Consider the following 10474-nt stretch of genomic DNA (forward strand, 5'->3'; position numbering starts at 1 on the left):
AAGAGATGTAGGCCTAAATTGTAGTTAGTTGTAATAAACACTCCTTGCCTGTTGGTGGCGTCCTCATTAGTTCGGACCTGAGTCTTGTATATTAGTGTAAGAAACATGAGTTCGCGATGACATCTAGAAAAGTGTTTGTCATGAGAAATTGGCCTCAGTGGTTTATTAATGAATCCTCATCAAATAATACAATACCAAATACAAATCTGGTAGCCACACACAAACAAAGAACACAAACGAAACGTAAGGTAGATAATACAAAAAATCGCAAATAAGCCTACGATTTCTGGATTAATGTTCGGGCAGAATACTGAGGCTGATAGCAATGATGCTAGCGCATCCACCACAAGTGCTAACACAGACGCTTCAGGTTTAAGGTAAGATAAGGATGACTTTACAATAGCCCGCTGTGGCATGATTGCTTGTGTATGTCGTGTCACATTATTTTGAATTGATCGTGTCTGCTGGCCTACACACTCAGCTGTTTGGTTGACCGCTTTATGAGTGTGGGTGCTATGATGGTCGTGCATGCAAGTCTGTTTTTTTTTTTTTTTTTTAAATTTAGAAGGGGGGTGGGGTCTGGTGTGCACAGTGCTCCCTGTCCCAGTAGAGCATAGGATCGGACTGGTTTAGATTAAAATGAGAACACTATTAGCCATTAGTTATAGCCTAGAATAGTGTTTACTTTAGCCCACCTGATAAAAAGTGGTCACTAGACCCGTATGATCAGTCGATGATAAGTTTCATCAACTAAGTTCAGCACGCTTGCTTTGTGCTGTCCGTGCGTGTCCGTGCGGCTCTGAGTTCGCTTGTCCTCTGAGTTCGTTCTTGACGACGGTTGTTAGGGGGCTGAAACCGGTCTATTTAGTGATGAAAAAATGATTTTTTAGGCACTTTTTGCACTCCATATTTGTGACACTAGCTGATCTGACATGACTTGTTTGCGGTAGCACACATGACGTGCACAGATGATGATTCTCTATAATATTTGTTTTACTGCATTGCAATGAACAAAGTAAAGGCAAAAAGTGTTTATTTGTCAAACAAATTTGGATGCAATATGAGTCTTGAATTGGATACCATACAGGAGTGTGCTAGGATCTCAAAACCGTGTTATGAACGTGACTTGTCATAGAGAAACACATGATAACATTGGATTATGAACATAGGCTATTCCACACAAAAACACGAGGTAAGTGGAGCTAAATGAAGTTATTATTTTGCTCTCACTTCGTCTGTTTTATGGCCTAGAAGGTTGTATTTGGTATCTGTGGATAGCTCTAGCTCTCCTCTTTCATCTGACATGCGTGCCAAATCTTTTTGATCGCGATTTCACGAGGAAATCAAACGAGAGTAAAGGTAGCCAAAGCTATATGACATTATTATTTGTTTGTAACTTCGTCTGATTTTATCATACGAAATGATCGATGTATTTGGTATCAATGCAAAGCTCTGCTTCTCCTCTTTCATTTGATATGCGTGTCATGTCTGTGCGATGCGTGGTCCGCGAGTAATTTAAGCGAGAGTTCTGGATGCGCCGGTGAACGCAGAGCAATATAGACTGTAAATATGATATACTTTGATTTAACTTCATCATTTTATTTTATTTTCATACTTGGTCGTACAGACAAGTGTCTAGTATCGTTGGAAAGCCCCGGTTCTGCTTTTTCCTGCAATATAAGTTTCATCTCGCTGTGACTAATAATAGCGGAGCAATGTAACAAAGAAAATGTGTGCGTTTTTTGACGCACTTTGCGTCCGTCGGGCTCATAGGGTTAAGCTTTTCTATCGACTTTTCACTTTTTTGATTCCTGGCTTTGAGATCTCCACCCGTTTGAATTCCCTGTGAACTTCTTGATTAATCACTCATCTTTCACCTTTCTTTCACCTTCCTGAATCATCTACTGTATCAACTCTTTTTCTTGACGATCTTCTTTTTCATCAAGAAAGTCTGCATTCTTCCCCGTGAAACTCCGGTGAGTTGTTATTAGCATCTCGCTATTAATAGCTAGCCATTTTTTAAAAACCAATCGGAGCTTTTAAACTGTAATGTAATGTTTCAATCGCTATTGAGATTGTATTGTATTTAGGATTACTATAAGTATCACTTCTGTATTAATTTGTGAATGAGATGAGAAGACGATAGGAATATTGATAAGATTTCGTTGTGAATAAGATGAGAAGACGATAGACGTATGTTAGTAAGATTTCGTATTGACTGTACTGTATTGACTGCGCTGTTCAAAAGCCAGTCGGAAGATATTAACTTCGAGTCTCTCTTGTAGTTTTGTAGTATTTCTTTTTGACATTTATTTCATTTATGAAGTCGTTGATCCCAACGGACGTTGTGGTGAAAGCGCTCGAGACAAATGAGGCGTTATTTAACATTGTTCTGTAGAATGTTGGGCGCACTCTTAGCCGCGGCCCGTGTGAATGAAAGTGTACGTTTTTGTCAGTGATATTTATCATACAATACTGCTGTATGCAGATTGGTTTTTTTATATGTTATGAATCCTGATTGAACCCTTGATGGCGAGCCTACCCACCCGATCCTGACCTGATCCCCTTGAACTTGGAGCATCCCCAGAAGACCGGACCTCCTGCCCTACCCCAGATAAGCCGTCACACTGACATAAAAACACTCGACACTCCCTTGGACTGTTCCCTTTCCTTTTTTCTCCCTTTTTTACCCTCTATCCCAAGGACCATCCATTTTTCCCTTTTTGCATTTTTTTGGACATTGCCTATTTTTATTTTCAGAGCTCTGCTTTTCTTTGTTCATTTGACTATTTATGGTTTTTTATTATTTTGGGGAAATTATTATTAGATATAATTATTATTAGATATGCTATACATACTTAACCAGAATTGAGTATATAACCTGAACTCTCCCTATCCTTTATTATTGGTTAATAAATTATTGGTTTATTTATATACATTGACTCTGTTGTATGTCAATTTACTGCTTCTCCAGTAGCGAACCTAGCTTCATAAGGCCCAAGGATATTTCCATTCCCCTTTCTTATCCCTTTTAACTTGCTGCTGTATTTCCAGCCTAAGCATAGATACATACTGTGTAATTCTTGTAGCCCTTTATAACATACCCAGAGTAGAGGCGCTACATAAACTTGGCGAGCCAGCCAGGAGAAGCACATATTTGACAATTGAGTCGAACATACTGTGTTCTTTGCATAGTAAGGTATACACTTTCACTTTCTATTATTCTTTCTGTTTCTCTTTCCTCTTGAACTTACACACTTGCTTATTACTGATACTGATATAGTACACTTTCATAATACTAATACAGTTACTAGTAGTTAAAATATTATATATTTAAACATGGAAATAATTACACAACAGAATATTAAAGTGTCTAACTCTGTCTTAGTGAGTGGTTTAAGTGACAGTGATGCTGATGGGGAAATTTTTAGATTCTTAGAGGAACATGGACCTTTTTCACGGGTGATACACGTAAGTAGTTCTGATCCAGAATTACAGAACACAGTAATCATTGAGTTTGAGTCAGGGCTTACTGTAGAGAAGCTAGGTCAGCTACCACTCTATAGGCCTTCCCCAGATGACCCCAGCACTGTCCACTGCATTAGGCAATTGTCTAGTGTTTATTCAAGGTATGTGGGAAGTAGTTTAACACAGACCTACCTAGACTCACTAAGAGACATAGCTAAACTGAGCGGTCTGGACTTGCAGTCACTTCTGCATGATGAGCTCTCCCGTCTTCAAGGTTCTGTTGGAATTGACACACCTGCTTCCTCACCGTCCATCCCTGTTGAAAGCTCAGGTGTCTCAACAATGTAGGCATGTAGGTCGGGTCAGGAAATGATCTGTATGAGAATCATCAATTCTGAAAAGTACAGGGCTTGTTTTTTCGAAACCTTATGTTATTCATGAGTTCTACCTTAACCTGTTTAATCCCATTTTTTAAAAAAGAAGAATTTATATATTTTTCTCTGTACACTTTTCTAAGAACTTTAGGACTTTAGCTTGCTAGCCAATATTAGCACAGTAAACGAAAAGTGAATGGGTAATAACCCATTGACTTTGCTCTCTCGCGAAGTCGCGTTGCGTCTGTGAGTACGTTGCCTACTTGGCTAAATTGTTTTAAACACGTCTGTCTTGGACTTACCTGGGTCATGGCTAGCACCCTCGAGTCCTGGTCAACTGGAGCCTCTCTATCCGATGTGTCCAGGCTGAGACAGGAGTTGCGCTCCATTGAAAGTCTTCTAAACGATGTGCTCGATCGCCATTCCCTACTCCTCACGCAACTGAACAAACTCCAACAGGCCCCCTCTGCCGCTACCTCTGCATCAGATACGAGGCCGGAGTCCGCCTGGACATCCGTTGTGAAAAGGAAAGGCAAGCGGTTGTCTTGTCCTCTTTCCATCCACGACAGCGCTGTTAATGGCGTTTCATTGTCAAACTCCTATGCTCCCCTGGAGGGCTTGAACGAGCCCGAGTCCTACTCCACGCGAATGGCGTGTGGGGCTAGTCAGCTGCCGTCCTCCCTCGGCAAGGCAAAAAAACCCCGGACCTCTCCATCAACTCCTGGTTTCTGTGGGAAGCGGCGGCGATGTCGGTCCCCCTCCATGGAGTCCAACGGGTCCGGCCTCGAGTTTGGTTCACCGGTGAGCCCACCTGAACATCTGGGGATACCGGAGCGGCATGACAGCCCATCTGCATTGCCCGTCGCCTCTGATGACGTCACACCCAACACCTATACTTCTCTCCTCCCTTCACCTGTGCCCAGTGGGAACTGCATCTCGTTATCGCCCCCTAGTCATTCGGGGTCAAACTCAGGAGATGGTTATGATGATGTCATTCTCATTGAGCCATCCGCTCCACCAAGTGCCATTGAGGATCCTGTTGATCCGTCAGAGCTATGCAGTTCTGCCCATCCACTCCCAAACGCCAATGGGGATCTCTCTGCCCCTGAGATCTTGGTTTTAGGAGACTGTGTTATAAGAGATGTCCAACTCCCTGCTGCCATCTGTTACTGTATAAATGATGGTAAGGTTGGGGATTTCATTAACATCATTCCCCTGCTTATAGATCAACACCCCTCAGTTAAACATGTCATTATTCATGCTGGGGTAAATGACATCATGGATAGACAGTCTGAAAAGCTGCACCAGGACTTTGAAATGCTTTGCTGTACCATCCAGAACTTAGGCAAGAATTGTATAATCTCTGGTCCCATTCCATCTCCATCAAAAGGCTCAGAACGTTTCAGCCGCCTCTTCAGCCTCCACCAGTGGCTGCGTACTTTCTGTCTAGCAGCTGGTTATAATTTTATAGGACATTTTGATTATTTTTGGACACGACCTGATCTGTTTGAACGTAATGGTATTCGTCTGAGTAAAGCAGGTGTCATGCAAATACTGTCAAATTTGATCAATTTTATAGCCTTTGGCTTATGACTCACTCCATTTGTGCCCCCCTTCTCTCCCCCTTACCACTACCAGTTAAAAGATGTGATTGAATGTGACCATAGTCATATATCTACTATTGAGGTTTTAATTCATAACCCATGTTCTTACCTCCTTGCTCACCGCTCTTCTCAGAGTGGGGCAAATCTATCTAACCTCATTCACATTCCTTGTTGCACATCACTCACCAACTTTCCTACACCTCTTTCAAACTCCTCTAATCAGCCTTCTGACTCTCCCTTATCTAACCCTCTGGCATTTAGTGCTAGAAAAGGCCTTGGTCTTGTTCATTGGAACATTAGAAGCCTGCTTAACCCACAGAAGCTGGACCATGTAAAGCTTCTTGTCTCCCAAGCTACTCCTGATATCTTGGTCCTCACCGAGACCTGGCTGAAGAGTGACATAGATGACTCAGAGGTGGCACTGAATGATTTTAATATTTTTAGAATTGATAGACCTAGTAGAGGTGGTGGTGTTGCTGTCTATACTAAGTCTTGTTTTAGTTCACATTGTCTTTATTCAGTCACAGTGAAGAATAGCTTTGAGTTTATTGCTATAAAAGTCTTTTATGGGCAGAATAACAATGCCTTGGTTATTATAGGGGTTTATAGGCCACCCTCAGCCTCTACCAAGTCACTTGATCAGTTGGCTGACCTAATATCCTCCTATGCTGAAAGTGAAACTATTATTTTAGGGGATTTTAATATTGACTGGTCCTCGGCTGCCTCAGGTCACTTGAAAGAGGTCGCCATTAGCCTTAACCTCACCCAACTCATCTCTGAGCCTACAAGACCTAACCACCTAAACCCCTCCAAGTCAACTACTATAGACTTAATTTTTTCTAATAGACCTGATAAAATTACTGCAACTGGGGTCTTTGACCAAGGGGTCAGTGATCACTGCCCCATTGTTTGCATCAGAGATACCCATCTCAAAAAAGCACCGTCTCGTTTTGTCATTAAAAGGTCCCTGAGACATTTCAATGAGCAGGCTTTTAAAAATGACTTACATAATAGCAATATAAATTGCACAACTGAGTTTATGGATGTTGACCTAGCTCTGGACTGTTTTCTAACTACTTTTAATTCTATTGCCAATGCTCATGCCCCCCTTAAAAAACTTAGGGTAAAGAACAGATCAAACCCTTGGTTTACAGCAGAACTATCAACTTTGCTTATTGCCAGGAACAAAGCCTGGGCCCATGCAAGGCACACTAACACGGCTTCTGACTGGACATATTTTAGGCTAATTAGAAATAAATTCTCAGCTATGGTGAGACAAGCTAAATCTAATTACCATCTTAGTATGCTCTCCAGTTCCTCCTCAAATCCTAAGCTTTTTTGGAATGCATTTAAGTCTCTAAAGGGTAGTGCAATCTCTATTCCCACCTCTGTGATCTCTGATACCTGCACTCTTGTCGACCCTATTGATATTTGCTCAGCTTTTAACAAGCACTTTTCAGTAGCTGGGCTCATTTTTAATGAGGATTTATCTGGGCCTTCAAACCTCTATCCCAGCTCTGATGATGCCCTCTCTCTCAATGTCAGCTCAGACTCTACTGCCCAGTTCTCCCTATTACCCATTACTGTTGCTGAAGTCCTTAGAGCACTTAATGCAATGAATTGTAGGAGTTCCACTGGTGAAGACAACCTGGACCCATTTCTTTTAAAGGTATCTGCTCCTGTTATCGCAGAAAAACTCACTTTTATTTTTAATCTCTCTATTTCTTCTGCCACTTTCCCCCAAGTTTGGAAGATGGCTCATGTAACTCCCCTACATAAAGGCGGGGATAAAAATGACTTGAACAACTATCGTCCTATCTCCAAGCTACCCTGTCTATCAAAAATCTTAGAATCATTGGCAAATGATCAATTAAAAGCGTTTCTTACAGGGCACTCTGTTTTAGCTCCCAACCAGTCTGGCTTTAGAGCTCAACACAGCACAATCACTGCTGCAACCCTGGTCTTAAATAATATAATATCTGCTTTAGATAGAAAGCAACACTGTGCTGCTCTTTTTATAGATCTGACAAAAGCTTTTGATACTGTTGATCACGTCTTACTCTTGCAAAAATTAATGGATATTGGTTTTGACTCTGATGCTCGTAATTGGTTCTGGAGCTATCTTAGCAACAGGTATCAATGTGTGAAAACAGGAATCACTAAATCAGACTTCTTGCCTCTTACAAAAGGTGTCCCTCAAGGCTCTGTTTTAGGACCTGTTTTATTTACCATCTTCATTAATGACATAGCCTCTTCTCTCAACAACTGTAATGTCCATCTTTATGCCGATGATACAATTTTGTATTGTACAGCAGATACTATCAACTTAGCAATTGATAGCCTGCAACTGGCTTTTAATGCCTTGCAAGAGTCTCTTTTTAGCCTCAAACTAGTCTTGAATGCTAAAAAGACTAAATTCATGCTTTTTTCTAGAGGAAAAAGCATAGACCCCAGCGTTCTCCACCTGAAGACCTTGAGTGGTAGTAACATCGAGCAGGTCCCTGTGTACAAATACCTGGGCATCTGGATAGATGAGAAACTCAATTTTTCTTTCCACATTGACTGCCTTGCAAAGCAGCTGAGACAGAAGATTGGGTTTCTCTATAGACATAAATCTTCCCTCCCTTTATCCTGTAGGAAAAGGATTATTGAGTCTGTTTTCATGCCTGTTCTAGACTATGGCGACATCATCTATAGGAATGCCTCTATGTCCTCTCTCAAAATCCTGGACATTATACACCACTCAGCAATCAGGTTTGCCACAGGTGCTACATACAACACCCATCACTGCACCTTGTATGCCTCAATTGGCTGGCCTTCACTCACTGAGAGACGTTTTAAACACTGGATCCAGTTTATTTATAAAGCAATCATAGGTAAACTCCCATCCTACATCTCCATATTATTAAATTGCCACTCAAGTGCCTATCAGACCCGCTCCAGCAGTTATTTCTTACTGACAGTTCCCAATGCTCGCACTGAGCTGGGTAAGTCAGCTTTCTGTCTTGATGCCCCCATGTCCTGGAACTTAATCCAGCGCACCCTTAAGCTTGAGTCATTAATACCTTTTGAGCAATTTAAGGCACTGGTCTCAAATCTCCCCACTCCAGTCTGTAACTGTTTTCTCTAAATTCTATTTTACTAATTCTGTTTTTTATCTTTTATTTATTTATTCATTTCAATTGTTTTCTTGTGTGTAAAGGTATATGTGTTTGTATTCCACATTGCTAGCTTGTGAGTATGCTTGTCCATATATCTTGTGGGTATGTATGCAGGTTTGTGTGTGCCTGGATCAACATGGTGTGATGTAATGAATGTGTATTTATGCATATTTTAGTTTAGCCTGATTTTTATTGTTGTTGTTGGTCAGACTACCCACAGCCTCGACAGGCTCATGCATAACTTTGTTGTATCTCGGCTGCATTGAAAAAGAGGGTTGCCCTCAATGTAATCCCGAGAATATTAAATAAAGGTTTCAATCAATCAATGCACAGCCCAGCAACAACCTCTGATGACCGGCATGCATCTCTTGATTGCCACAGTTCAGCTTCACCATCTGTCATGGCAGCTAATGTTCTTAGTGCCACTCCTCCTCCAGTTCAGCTTGACACTGACGTTCCCTCGCTCAACAGACGACCATCCTACACACTTCCTGTGAGTCAGCTCACAACGCCTGAGGTGCAGAAGGTGGTAGTGGAGCACATTGTCCGAGGCACTGACAGCATGTCTTCTCACAGCAGCACTAAGCTGCGGTCTTTCTCTGGTAGGCTGCCCATCCCTAACCATGAAGTGGACTACGAGACCTGGCGCAGCCACACTGAGTTTTTGCTTTCTGACCCGGGTGTGTCTGCAAGGCACGTGACAAGGAAGATTGTGGAGAGCCTGTTGCCTCCTGCAGCCAACCTGGTGAAACACTTAGGGCCTCACGCTCATGTCAGTGCCTACATTCACATCCTTGATTCTGCCTACGGCACAGTTGAAGATGCCGATGAGCTTTTCGCAAAGTTTCTTACCACCCACCAGGATGCTGGCGAGAAGCCCTCTGCTTACCTGAGCCGTTTGCAGACCGCACTCAACCGGGTCGTGCAAAGAGGAGGCATTCTATTTAGTGACTTTGACCGCCAGCTGTTAAAACAGTTTTGTAGAGGTTGTTGGAACAACGCTCTCATTTCTAGTCTTCAGCTTGAGCACAAGAAGAATGCTCCGCCTCCATTCTCTGATCTGTTGCTGCTTCTCCGGACTGAGGAGGATAAGCAGGCTGCAAAATCAAACAGAATGTCCCAGCATTTGGGCCTCTCCAGAACCAAAGTCCAGTACAAACACCACCACGTATGGGACTGCAATGCAGATGAGCTTGGCATTGATACACAGTTCACGGAGACACTCTCTGCTGGTGAGAAGCAAATGAGAAAGGAGATTGCTCAACTCAAAGCTCAGCTTGCCTCCCTGACAGCCTCACAGTCTGAGCAGTCCAAAAATTCTTCAAAGAAGAAAAAGGATGTCAACAGCGCTTGGACCCACTCCGACCGTGCAGTAGCCACTCAAGGTGAGTCTGTTCCCAAGAGACCGAAGCCCTGGTACTGTTTCCAGTGTGGAGAGGATGGCCATGTCTCTTCAGCATGTAGCAGCCAGGCCGATCCAGCGCTGGTGGACACAAAGAGAAGAGAACTCAGAGAAAGGCAGCGGGCCTGGGACAAAGTTCATGGTGTTTCCGGCTCCGTTCCTTTAAACCAGCATTAGTTCCTGTTATGGAGCATACAGGAACTGAGAAACCCCCCTGCTCCACATCAACCCCAACGACTAAAGCAAGGCTTTGCTATACAGGTTCCAAGCAGCATTTTAACCTTCCTAGAGGGCTCATTGGTCATAAGTGCACTGCTAACATCATCATCTCTGGCGTGCACTGCAACAGTTTGCTTGACACAGGCTCTCAAGTGACCACCGTCTCTATGTCATTCTACCGAGACCACTTGTCTGATCAGCCCATTCAGCCCATGAAGCATCTGCTTGAAGTTGAGGGAGCTAACG

This window comes from Sardina pilchardus, chromosome 5 (assembly GCF_963854185.1).
Source record: "Sardina pilchardus chromosome 5, fSarPil1.1, whole genome shotgun sequence".
Taxonomy (NCBI): domain Eukaryota; kingdom Metazoa; phylum Chordata; class Actinopteri; order Clupeiformes; family Clupeidae; genus Sardina; species Sardina pilchardus.